The 10,725-nt window shown below is 35.8% G+C and overlaps 1 long non-coding RNA gene across 2 annotated transcripts; it reads right to left on the bottom strand.

Annotated features, from left to right (window-relative positions):
- Window positions 1-5,255: 5,255 nt before the first annotated feature.
- On the bottom strand, window positions 5,256-9,506 carry LOC104085358 (uncharacterized). 2 transcript variants are annotated; one of them, XR_683825.4, is made up of 4 exons: window positions 9,399-9,506; window positions 6,400-6,466; window positions 5,831-6,270; window positions 5,256-5,730 (listed from the first exon to the last, which is right to left on the bottom strand). It is a non-coding gene; the product is annotated as an uncharacterized lncRNA (long non-coding RNA). The 2 variants fall into 2 exon arrangements; XR_683824.3 differs by lacking the exon at window positions 5,256-5,730 and having other exon boundaries at window positions 5,765-6,270.
- Window positions 9,507-10,725: the final 1,219 nt, after the last annotated feature.

Here is a 10,725-nt window from a genome sequence, read left to right as displayed (position 1 = left end):
CAGTTCGGTGGCTTAAGGTATCGAGCAGCTTCGTAATGTGTATTATGACTTGTGTGAATTGTCGGCTTTGATTTTCGGATGATTCGGGATTAAATTGAAAGAACAATCCTTGTTTAGAACCTTAAAGGCAAAAGGTTGGCATGAGTTTGACTTTTGTGCAAACGACTTTGGAATAGAGTTTTGATGGTTCCAATAGCTCCGTATGGTAATTTCGGACTTAGAAGTGTGTCTGGATACTTATTTCGAAGTGCGTAGTTGAATTTGGCTTGAAATGGCAAAAGTAAGAAATTGAAGGTTTGAAAGTTTGACCGGGATTTAACTTTATTGATATCGGGGTCGGAATCCGATTTCGGAATTTGGAACAACTTCGTTATGTTATTTATGACTTGTATGCAAAATTTAAACTCATTTCGGATTGATTTGGCACGTTTCGGCATAAGATATAGAATTTGGAAATTTAGAAAATTTATAAGTTCGAATTGAGTTGCGATTCGTCGTTTCGATGTTGTTATATATGATTTGAGGCCTCGAGAAGGTCCGTAAAATGTTTTGAGACTTGTTGGTATGTTCGGACGGGGTCCCGAGGGGCTCAGGTGAGTTTTGGGTGGTTTAAGACCCCTTTTAGGCCATTTTTAGTTGCTGGTTTTTGGCTACAGGGGTGTACATTACGATAGCGTGGATTTGGTCGCGATAGCGAAGAGAAAAATAGGAAAAATTGGTCTGTCCATCGCGACCACGGAAGGCTTTTAGCGATCTCGTAGAAGGAAAATTCTGCTGCATATGGTTGACTTTAGAAGCTTAAATCTCGTAATCTATAAGGAATTTAGAGATGATCCGAAAAAATAAAAGTTGTAGCCCTTGATGTCTAGTTTTCAGAAAGGTAAACTATTTGTCATTCGGAATTTTGTACAAAACGTTATGACCATTATACTAGAGGCTGTCAAGGAAGAGTTGGACAAGGTTGTTGGAAATTTGTTAATCGCGATCGTGGAGGAATGGCCGCGATCGCGTAGAGTAAAAGTGTGCTGGAAAATTTTGTGCTACACGATCGCAGAGCATTTTCCGCGATCGCATAGGGAAAATGACTGGGTAGCAGAACTTAAGTTCTGAAAATGAGACTATTTTTGACAATTTGGAGCTCGGGTAGAGGCGATTTTCGGGAGATTTTCAAGAAAAATATCGGGGTAAGAGTTCTTAACTCAAATTTTGTCAAATTACCCGAATTTATTATTATTTTTAGCATTTAATTGGTGTTTTAAGTTGGAAAAATTGTGAAAACCCTTAAGGTTAAATTGAGGATTTGAGGGTCGAGTTGATGCCGGAATTTGGAAAATTTGGTATGGCCATTCGTAGTTGAATGGACGTTCATATTTTATAACTTTTGTCGGGTTCCGAGACGTGGGCCCCACTGTCAATTTTTGGGTGGATTTTCGGATTTAATGGGAAAATTTAGTATTTTTTATATGGAATTGATTCCTATAATTTGTGTTGATTGTATCGAATTAATTGTAACTAGATTCGAGGTGTTCAGAGATCGATTCGCGAGGCAATGGCATATTGGAATAGAGAATTACACGGTTTGAGATAAGTAACATTTCTAAACTTGGAGCTAAGTTTATAAACCCTGAAAATACGTGTTATATGATTTTTTGGAGGGTGACAGGCGTACACCGTAGAAACTTTGACGTAATTGATTCCGTGAAATTGTGTAGTCAAATAATCTTGGCATTTTCCATGTACTTTCATGTGTTACAAATCGAGTTGAGAATCATGTTAAAGATCATGCTGAGGCTATATGCTGGTATTATTGAGACCCACATATGTCATGTTGCTATCGAATTATTTGTTTAAATTATAATTTCGAACTCAGTCATATACATTCATTGCATATCATATCTTAGTCTATGTTGTTATTTATTGATGTACCATATCATCATTTTGGGCTAGTTTCATGACATTGTGAGCCCGGGAGACTAGAGAAATTGATGACTGAGTGAGGCCGAGGGAATGATTGTGAGGATAATTATGGGATCGGGTTGCACGCTGCAGTAGGTCATATTGGCTTTATATACTTTATTATTATAAGGATCGGGCTGCACGCCGCAACAAGCCTTATGGGCTTTACTGTTCTGGGATTAGGCTGCACGACGCAACATGCCTAAATGGCTTATTATAGCGCTTGGGCTGAAGGAGCCCCTCCAGAGTTTGCACCCCCTACAGTGAGCGCATATGACATTATATTTGGGATGGATTTCCTAGGGCATGGAGTTTCCTTATTTATTTATGTTTGGGATGGACTTCCAGGGCATGGAGTTGCCTTATTTATTTTCTTATATTTGGGATGGAGTTCCCTGAGCTGGATTGACCCTGTACACTACTGGGTGACTGAATGTCAGTTATTATGTATATATATATTTGGGATGACTCTTTCCTGTGCTGGATTGGCCTTATATAGTACTGAGTGACTGTGTGCAAGTTGTCATTTATATTTGGGTTGAATCTGCCTTGTACAGTGCCGAGTGACTGAGTGTGCTGAATATTGAGCGCGATGAGTGGAAATGCGAGACAATGAGATTGAGTAATCTGAGAGTGTGAGTACATGAGTTCATCACTGTACTACATTGCATTAGACATGCATAATTGATATGTACGCATGGAGAAGTATTTTTCCTCATGCCATCTGATAATGAAATTTCTTATCTGTCGTTAAAGTTTTTTGAGAAAAATCATAGATTTAAGACTTACTCATATTTTTGGTGATTTTCGGCAAAGGATTTGAGTTTTACTGTTATACTTGAAAAGAAAATATTTATTTTCCAGAATTGTATACGAGCTGAGCATCCTATTATTGAGTTATTACTTGCGCTTCTTTAAATTGTATTGTTATGGGATGTTATTGGTTATTGGAGTGGACTCTGACCTTGGTACAAGCTTGTCACTACTTTCAACCTAAGGTTAGGTTTGTTACTTATTGAGTACATAGTGTCGGTTGTACTCATACTATACTTATGCACCTTGCGTGCAAATTTCTGATGCTGATGTTGCTGCGTACGACAGGAGCTGGATCTGAAGATGTACCTGTAATCCAGTCACAACCGCCTCTTGTTCTAGGTAGCTTTAGAATTTTTAAATTTTTTCTGTATATTTCAGACAGATGACGTATTTTTATTTCACACCAGTTTTTGTCAATTCTAATATTAGAAACTCATAATTTGTACTACCAGTCCTTGGGGAGTGTATTAGAGTTAGTTAAATATTAATTGAATTAGATTGTTGTTATTTGGCTTACCTAGCGGGTGAGGTTAGGTGCCATCACGGCTAGTTGAATTTTAGATCGTGACAGTACAATGCCAATAACATATCTATATTCGGTATTAACTGTCTGTTGACTAATCTCCACTCTGATATTCTTGTCACGTATTTGCCCGAGAAACATCCACTTGCAAACTCTAAAATTTTACGCAATATAAAATTATTGCTAGAGAGTGGAGCTATTAGGGATCTTCTTTTCTGGCCAACCCCTCCTCCCCTCCCCCTACTCTCTCTCTCTCTGTTTTCAGAACTTTGACTTTTTTTGCCGACGAGTCTAATAATAAATGTGATTTTTAAAATGTCTTGGATAGTGTATTACACGGATGGATTGGGTAATGTGTTTAGGTGACCTACATTATTAGAGGTTTGAAGTGTCTAACAATAAGCTCAATTAAGATGTCTACTTGATCGGTATGGACAACTTAAAAATGGTCATTTATGTATTTCGCCTTCTAACTATAACGATTTTATCAAACATGAAAATAAAAGCTGTTCAGTATTTTTGTCGCGAATGGAACTCCTTTTTAGCCAAATAAAAGAAGTTCTAGCTGAAAATAATGGAGTCCTCCCCCCCCCACCCCCTCTCCTTTAGATACACTAATTATTTTTTCAACTATACATTTCTTCTTTTTTATGCGAAATTCAATTAGCAAAAAATGCCAAATTCATTAAAAAAATATTTTGGCTAGAACTCACTGTTATTAGAGATTATCGCATAAATATACAGCCTCACACTACATTACACTTATATGCCATGTTTTTTAGTTTATGCCCGCATAGCTGATTAAGTATCCCAACAATATTTATACACTCGGTGTACAATATTCTTCTTTAAAGCGTTTGAGTTATAGGCTAAATTAGGTAAGAAAAAAAGAATATAGGGTTAAATTGGTTGTGGAAGCACCCGACGTGTATCTCCCAGTAATTATTTTTATTTTATATGAACTATAAAATTTAACCAAAATATAATTTTATTTCCTCTTTAAATACAAATTGACTATTTATTTTAAGTGTGTATCAACCAAATCTGTATTTAAAAAAAGGAAAAGAAAGAGATCCATTATTTTTAGTCAAGTAAAAAAAAAATCATCAAAAATAATGGAGCTCCAACTGTTTATTTAATCAGTTTCAACTTGTCCAAACATGCGAACTAAGGGTGTTCAAACCGAACCGGAAAACCGCACTAGACCGAAAATCAAACCAAACCGATTAAAAAACCCAACTAGGTTTGGTTTGACTTGATTTGGTATTGAGTAAAAAAAACCTAACCAAACCGATATATAAATATTTAATTTTATTTAAAAAATGTAGAAATATGTGGAATCCTATCATGTATTAACCTTGAAAGCGTATATTAACGAAAAATTATTGTTAGACTAAGAAAATAACTATCACATGTTACTAAAATAAATCTCCCATTAGAATATTTTAATAGATCATATGTTTGTCATTTTTTTCAATATTTACTAAACATATATTCACTTGTCAAAACTATATCTATAACTTTAACAGAGTAAGATTGAAATAATATTCATGTAACAAAAAAACCCGAAAACCCGAAAAATCCGACAAAACCGAACCAATCAAACCGATATAGTTGGTTTGGTTTGGTTTTGATAAAAACCGAACCAACCCGGTCCATATACACCCCTAATGCGGAGGTTAATGCCTGATTAAATAGTCTACAAAAAGAAAGACCCTTTTTTAAGAAAAAAGAAAAAGAAAGACCTAAAAGAAAAAAGATTTAAATTTAACGGTACTCTCCCTCTATTTTTTGTTGGGAAGCCATGCCACAACAATTCATTCTTAAAAGATTAATCGGTACTCTATAAAGGGACGTCTATTTCCCTCACGGAACTCTTCGATCCGTTCATTCTTTTATTTTTTACTTCACTACACTTTCTCCTATACTCTGTAAAGCTAATATGCATTTTGGCAGTGTAGGGAAAGTCTTTTTGAAACTAAATGCAGCTTTTATTTTGGAGCTCATCCTACTAGACAAAAATGAGGAGACTTCTCTGTTAAAACTAGCAAGGAGAGGAGGAAATACTTCCAAATCTTCCACTCTAAATACTCTTTCTTTGGAGGATCATACATTCCTTCCTATACTTGCCTCTTAAATCTCAAAATTAAATCATAACCTTTCATCATTGTCAGTAACGCAACCGACACTAAACTTTCGTGCCCCAAAAACTATTTCTGGGCCTGAAGGCATACCTGCAGAGACATAATGATGTAGGAGTTTTTTCTGCCAATATTAATTATCAAAAGTATTATCAGATTCATCTAGCAAAGAGCTCAAATACCACATGTATGTCATGTTACATCTTCTACTTGCAGTAAATTCAAGATACACAAAATACACCATTTATTTTAAGGAGGTCATATATTTTTCAAAAAATGCATATCCTTTCGTTGCTGCAAGCACCAAAGAAGGAGGAGAGTAACAAGATAAATGTCATCAAAGATATTAAATGTATTAACAACCACAATGCACGACGAATCAATCAACTATTACCTTAGTCAATAATTGAAATTCCTCGGAGAAGTACTCAACATGCCCAACGACAGGTCTCATTCCACATATTTGGATCACACGAAATTCGTGGACAATACCATTACTGTTATTTGCAACAGTAAAATACAGACCCCATTACAAATTTCTTGGAGTAACTGTAAAGCGCAGAAAAATCTTATGTGATGTATATGCGCAACCATTTGACTATTTTGTTGCACATGTTCTTGACCAGTTAGACATTCATTCATTGTATCTTTTTCTTAGATCATTGGTCAAAATTGCTTCGTAATGCATTGCCATCTACAGAACAAGGTTCTTTCTTTCCCATGGACCATAATGGCAATTTTAGATGGTGTACTCAAGTTAACATGATGGACTTGACACAGTAAACAATATTTAGAGATGGTAAATCCTTATAAGTTGGGGAGATGAAAAGTGAACTGCCACACACGAAAAGAAATTGAGATAAACCAATGAGCAATCTCAAATATCCAGAATTTAGAATAAGAGAAGTATAAAAGGAAGCAAAAGCAAAGGTTTGCTAGCCAGTTAGAAAACAAGAGAAGTACCTCGCTATCGAAGGTTATAGCATTAGCTTGCTCAGTAAATCTCTCATTTTGCAACAAACAATCCAAGCTGCAAAGACAAATAAAGGCTCTTGAATGTACATCTAGAATCAAGCAAATAAAGCTTTTATTAATACGACTCTGTCGAATAGGTCTTCATTGAGCAAGTATTGCATTTCCCGCAAAGTTCATTAGTTGGATAATGACCTGCTTGAAAACAGTTTCTTATGCAATTAGCATTAATGGCAAACCTAGCAGTCCTTTTGCAACAAAGAGGGGAATTAGACAAGGGGATCTAATGTCCCCTTATTTGTTTGTGCTTGTGATGGAGTATTTAAGCAGATTTCTTAAGAGAATGACCAATAATACTACATTCAAGTTCCACCCCAAGTGTGCTAAACTCAAGATTACTCAACTAGGCTTTGCTGACGATCTGCTTTTATTTTGTAAGGCTGATAAGTTTTCTCTTCAGTCGTTGTCTAAATGCTTTTCAGGATTTCTCACAGGCCTCTGGACTTATTGCTAATACCACAAAAAGTTCTGTCTACTTTGGTGGTGTCAACCCGTTATTGGAACAATAAATACTAGATCTGTTGGGATTCTCAAAAGGGATGCTCCCATTTAGATATTTGGGGGTGCCTTTGAGCTCCAAAAGATTATCTATCACACAGCACCAACCTTTGATGGACATGATGCTGGGGAAGATTACTAGTTGGACCAGTAAATTCCTTTCTTATACTGGGAGGGTAATGCTAATTAAAAGTGTCTTATTTGCTATCCAAACCTATTGGTCACAGGTCTTTGTATTGCCGAAAAAGATTATTAATTTGATTGTGACAACCCGTAGAAGATTCTTATGGGCTAGAGATAAAAGAGAACTCTAACAAAGCACTTCTTGCTTGGGAAACCTTATGCTATCCGGTAACTGCAGGAGGAGTGGACTTTATTGATGTAGAGGCATGGAGGAAGTAATCCTATATGGGAAGCTAAATGTAGCCAAGCTTCTTGGCTCCTACAAAAAATTATGAAAGCAAGCAAATATGTTATTCAGGTTGGGCTAGGTATGCATGGTTCTCCATCAAGAGGTTTTATCAGAAGTTAAGAAGGGAGTTTCCTAAGGTCTACTGGAAGAGGCTGGTGTGTAACAATTATGGCACGCCAAAGTGGATCTTTATCTTAAGACTAGCTGCTCATGGAGATTATACACAAGGGAGAGACTGATACGATGGGGCATTATATGTACTGCAACATGTCCTCTCTGTAATTTAGAAGCTGAAAGTGTTCCACATTTGTTTTTTCAATGTGTAATATCTGCCGAGATTTGGCAAAGACTGCTACAATGGCAAGGTGCATCCAGACAACCGATGGGATGAGATGCAGAGCTAGCTTGGGCTGTAGCTAAATTTAATGGCAAGTGTACTAATGCTGAAATCTACAGAATGTCCCTTGCAGGTTGTGTCTACTATATTTGGCAGGAGAGGAACCGGAGAATATTCCAAAACAAGCAGAGGAGCACTTCTGGTATCATCAAGTTGATAGTGCAAGAAATATTCCATAGGGGCAGTATGAAACCACATTTGTATAGGAGGTTATGTAGCCTGAACTATTATCCTTAAGCAATAGAGGAAAGTGAGCGTAATTGCTGTAGGAGTGGAGCTTGATGGGTGCAGTAGGAAAGATAGAGGCTGGAGGCTAGGACTATGTCTAGCTTCAGTGTTCCTTTTGTTTTCTTCTCTTGAGCTGTACATATTCTTACTTGGTAAATAAAAGTGTTTAATTACCAAAGAAAAATATTGGCAAGTGATTTCACCTTCGAAATCGAAAGAGATATTCCAACCCCTTTTCAATATATCCCAAAAATCTAAAGAGTGAAAAAGCACCAAGATATTAAGATAAAATAACATAAGTCTAAAGTATAATGTTTAGTTAAATAAACAGCTCACTGCTCAATATAGAAGGGCAGCTCGGTACACAAAGCATCCCGTGTTCACACAGGGTTTGGGGAAGGGTCGCGCCTCAAGGGGGTGTGATATAGGCAGCCTACCCTACTACAAGCATCAATGGCTTATTCCACGGTTCGAACTCGTGACCTATAAGTCATATGGAGACAACTTGACGGTTGCTCCAAGACTCTCCTTCAATATAGCTTACACACTAATCCGGAATTACTACTCATCACTATTTACTAAAACTGCAACAAAGAATAAATTCCATTCATCTTCTGATAAAACTCAATAGACAACCATTTTGCACTTACTACTCATCATGTTATTACTATTAAGCCTGCACTTGGTATGAAAAAAGAAAATGTATGCCATTGTGTAATCCAAGGTAGAAAGAAATACATACAAGCTACAACTTTTAGGTTCAGAACACTAGGATGCAGCTGAATGTAAATACGAACAACTAACAAAATGACACTTCTGATTAACCATAAGTTAATAGGCAATTAGAACAAGAAGGAGCTAATCAAAAGAATTTCTTACCTAGTTATGAAACAAAGCGCAAGCCAAATCCAATTTCAAATGCACTGCATATCTTTATTCCATTGGCAATAAAATTCTAGTTATATTTAACATAGTGAGCACTTTGACATCTTTGGCATCTTTCACACAAAATTCATCACAAACATAAATAATTTCAAAATTTAAAGACACATCTTAAACAAATAGTACTATATAGGATAGTATAGAACTATATCAAAATTAAAATAGGAGAGAGCTACACCGAATTAACATATAAGATAAGCTGCATTTTGTTCCTGAAATACTAACTTTTGGTTAGCAAAATTGAGGTGGTGAATGTGGGTTTTGAAGTATAAGTGATGAGTATTAGCAATAAGTGAACTAATGCCATGGATGAGTGCTCTGTGTGTAAATTTCTAGGTATTCTGACTGGACTGTGAAGATACTATGAAGATGAGTTCATACCCTTAATCATGCATTCAAATAATCAAAATCTTAAACAAGAAACAACTAAAATTGGAGGGGAAGAAGCTTTACCATCTCAAATGTTAATCCAAGCATTGAAACAAAAATGGAATTAAGGAAAGTGGGGGCTAAAAATGAAAATAGAAGAGGGAACGATATTTGGGAATAAAAGAAGGAAGAAAAAGAAATAACAACTTGTGACTACCCCAATTTTACTCCATAGTATATCGTGACGACACCTAATTAGTTAAGCCTAACATTCATAGAAAAATATCCGAAATAATAAATAAAGTCTCAAAACTAAGCAACTATATAATATGGAATCTGCAACTCAACATACACAACTACCAACACCCGTATACAAGTCACAAGCTCTAAATAAAAGTAGTGCATAATCCTATACATCAATATCTATAAAAGTATAAGGAAAATAGAATAGTCAAGATAGAGGGGGACTCCGAGGCCTGAACGCCGACAAGTTTACCTTGAAGTCTCCAAAGCTAATCTCTCGCTAATGCCTGGGTTGGTAGGAGATACCTGGCTCTGTACGAAAAGATGTGCAGAAGCGTAGCATGAATAACCATAACTGTACCCAGTAAGTGTCAATTTTTTGCCCTTATGTTTTTGCTTAAAATTGAGAAAGTTTAAATGATTTTAGGCCATGAAAACAAATTGTTGAGAGAATTAGTACTTTTGACCTAAGTTGTTCGGATTCGGGTGCGAATCTAGAGATTGAATACTTTATGATTTAAATTTTAAGATTCAGGGATGCAGATCATATGGATACGGGCGCGGGAATTTGGCTAAAATAATTTAAATATTTAAAAATAGAGTTATAAAATATGTATAAATTATGAGACACTATATGAAAAACTTACAAGGTATTCCGGCAGGAAAAAATATTGAACAAGAGAGAATCCTAGAAAAAGATAAAAGGAAAAGGAGTGATATAGAAACTTCTATATACAAGGTATTCCATTTTTTTCAATATCACCATAACTTTTATTTTGTTTTCAAATATCATTGTATGTGTTTTAATTTTTTCGTCGATTTTGGTCAAAGTATCCAACATCGGTTGATCAGATCCGGTACGAATCCCACACCCAGATCACACTCACATCGTGTCGACACGGGTGCGGTACCTAAAGGAAAGAATCCGAGCAACTTAGCTTTTGACAACAACTAGTTCTGGATAAGCGTAACTCATACAATAAGTATAAAACAGTTTAGGAAAATTATAAAGTTATATTAGCAATAAATTTTGAAAAGTACGTTCAAACGACTTTAATTGTGCAGTTTATCTAACATATCAAGTATTCAGCTTGGCAAATTTTTTTGTTCTTTTATGTCTCAACAACACAATTTATATGTGAATATGAGTAATAATATTGACTATAGT

The sequence above is a fragment of the Nicotiana tomentosiformis genome, chromosome 5 (genome assembly GCF_000390325.3).
Source record: "Nicotiana tomentosiformis chromosome 5, ASM39032v3, whole genome shotgun sequence".
Lineage (NCBI taxonomy): Eukaryota > Viridiplantae > Streptophyta > Magnoliopsida > Solanales > Solanaceae > Nicotiana > Nicotiana tomentosiformis.
Note: the sequence above shows the minus strand (reverse complement) of the source record. Positions and strands in the feature narration are given on the sequence as shown.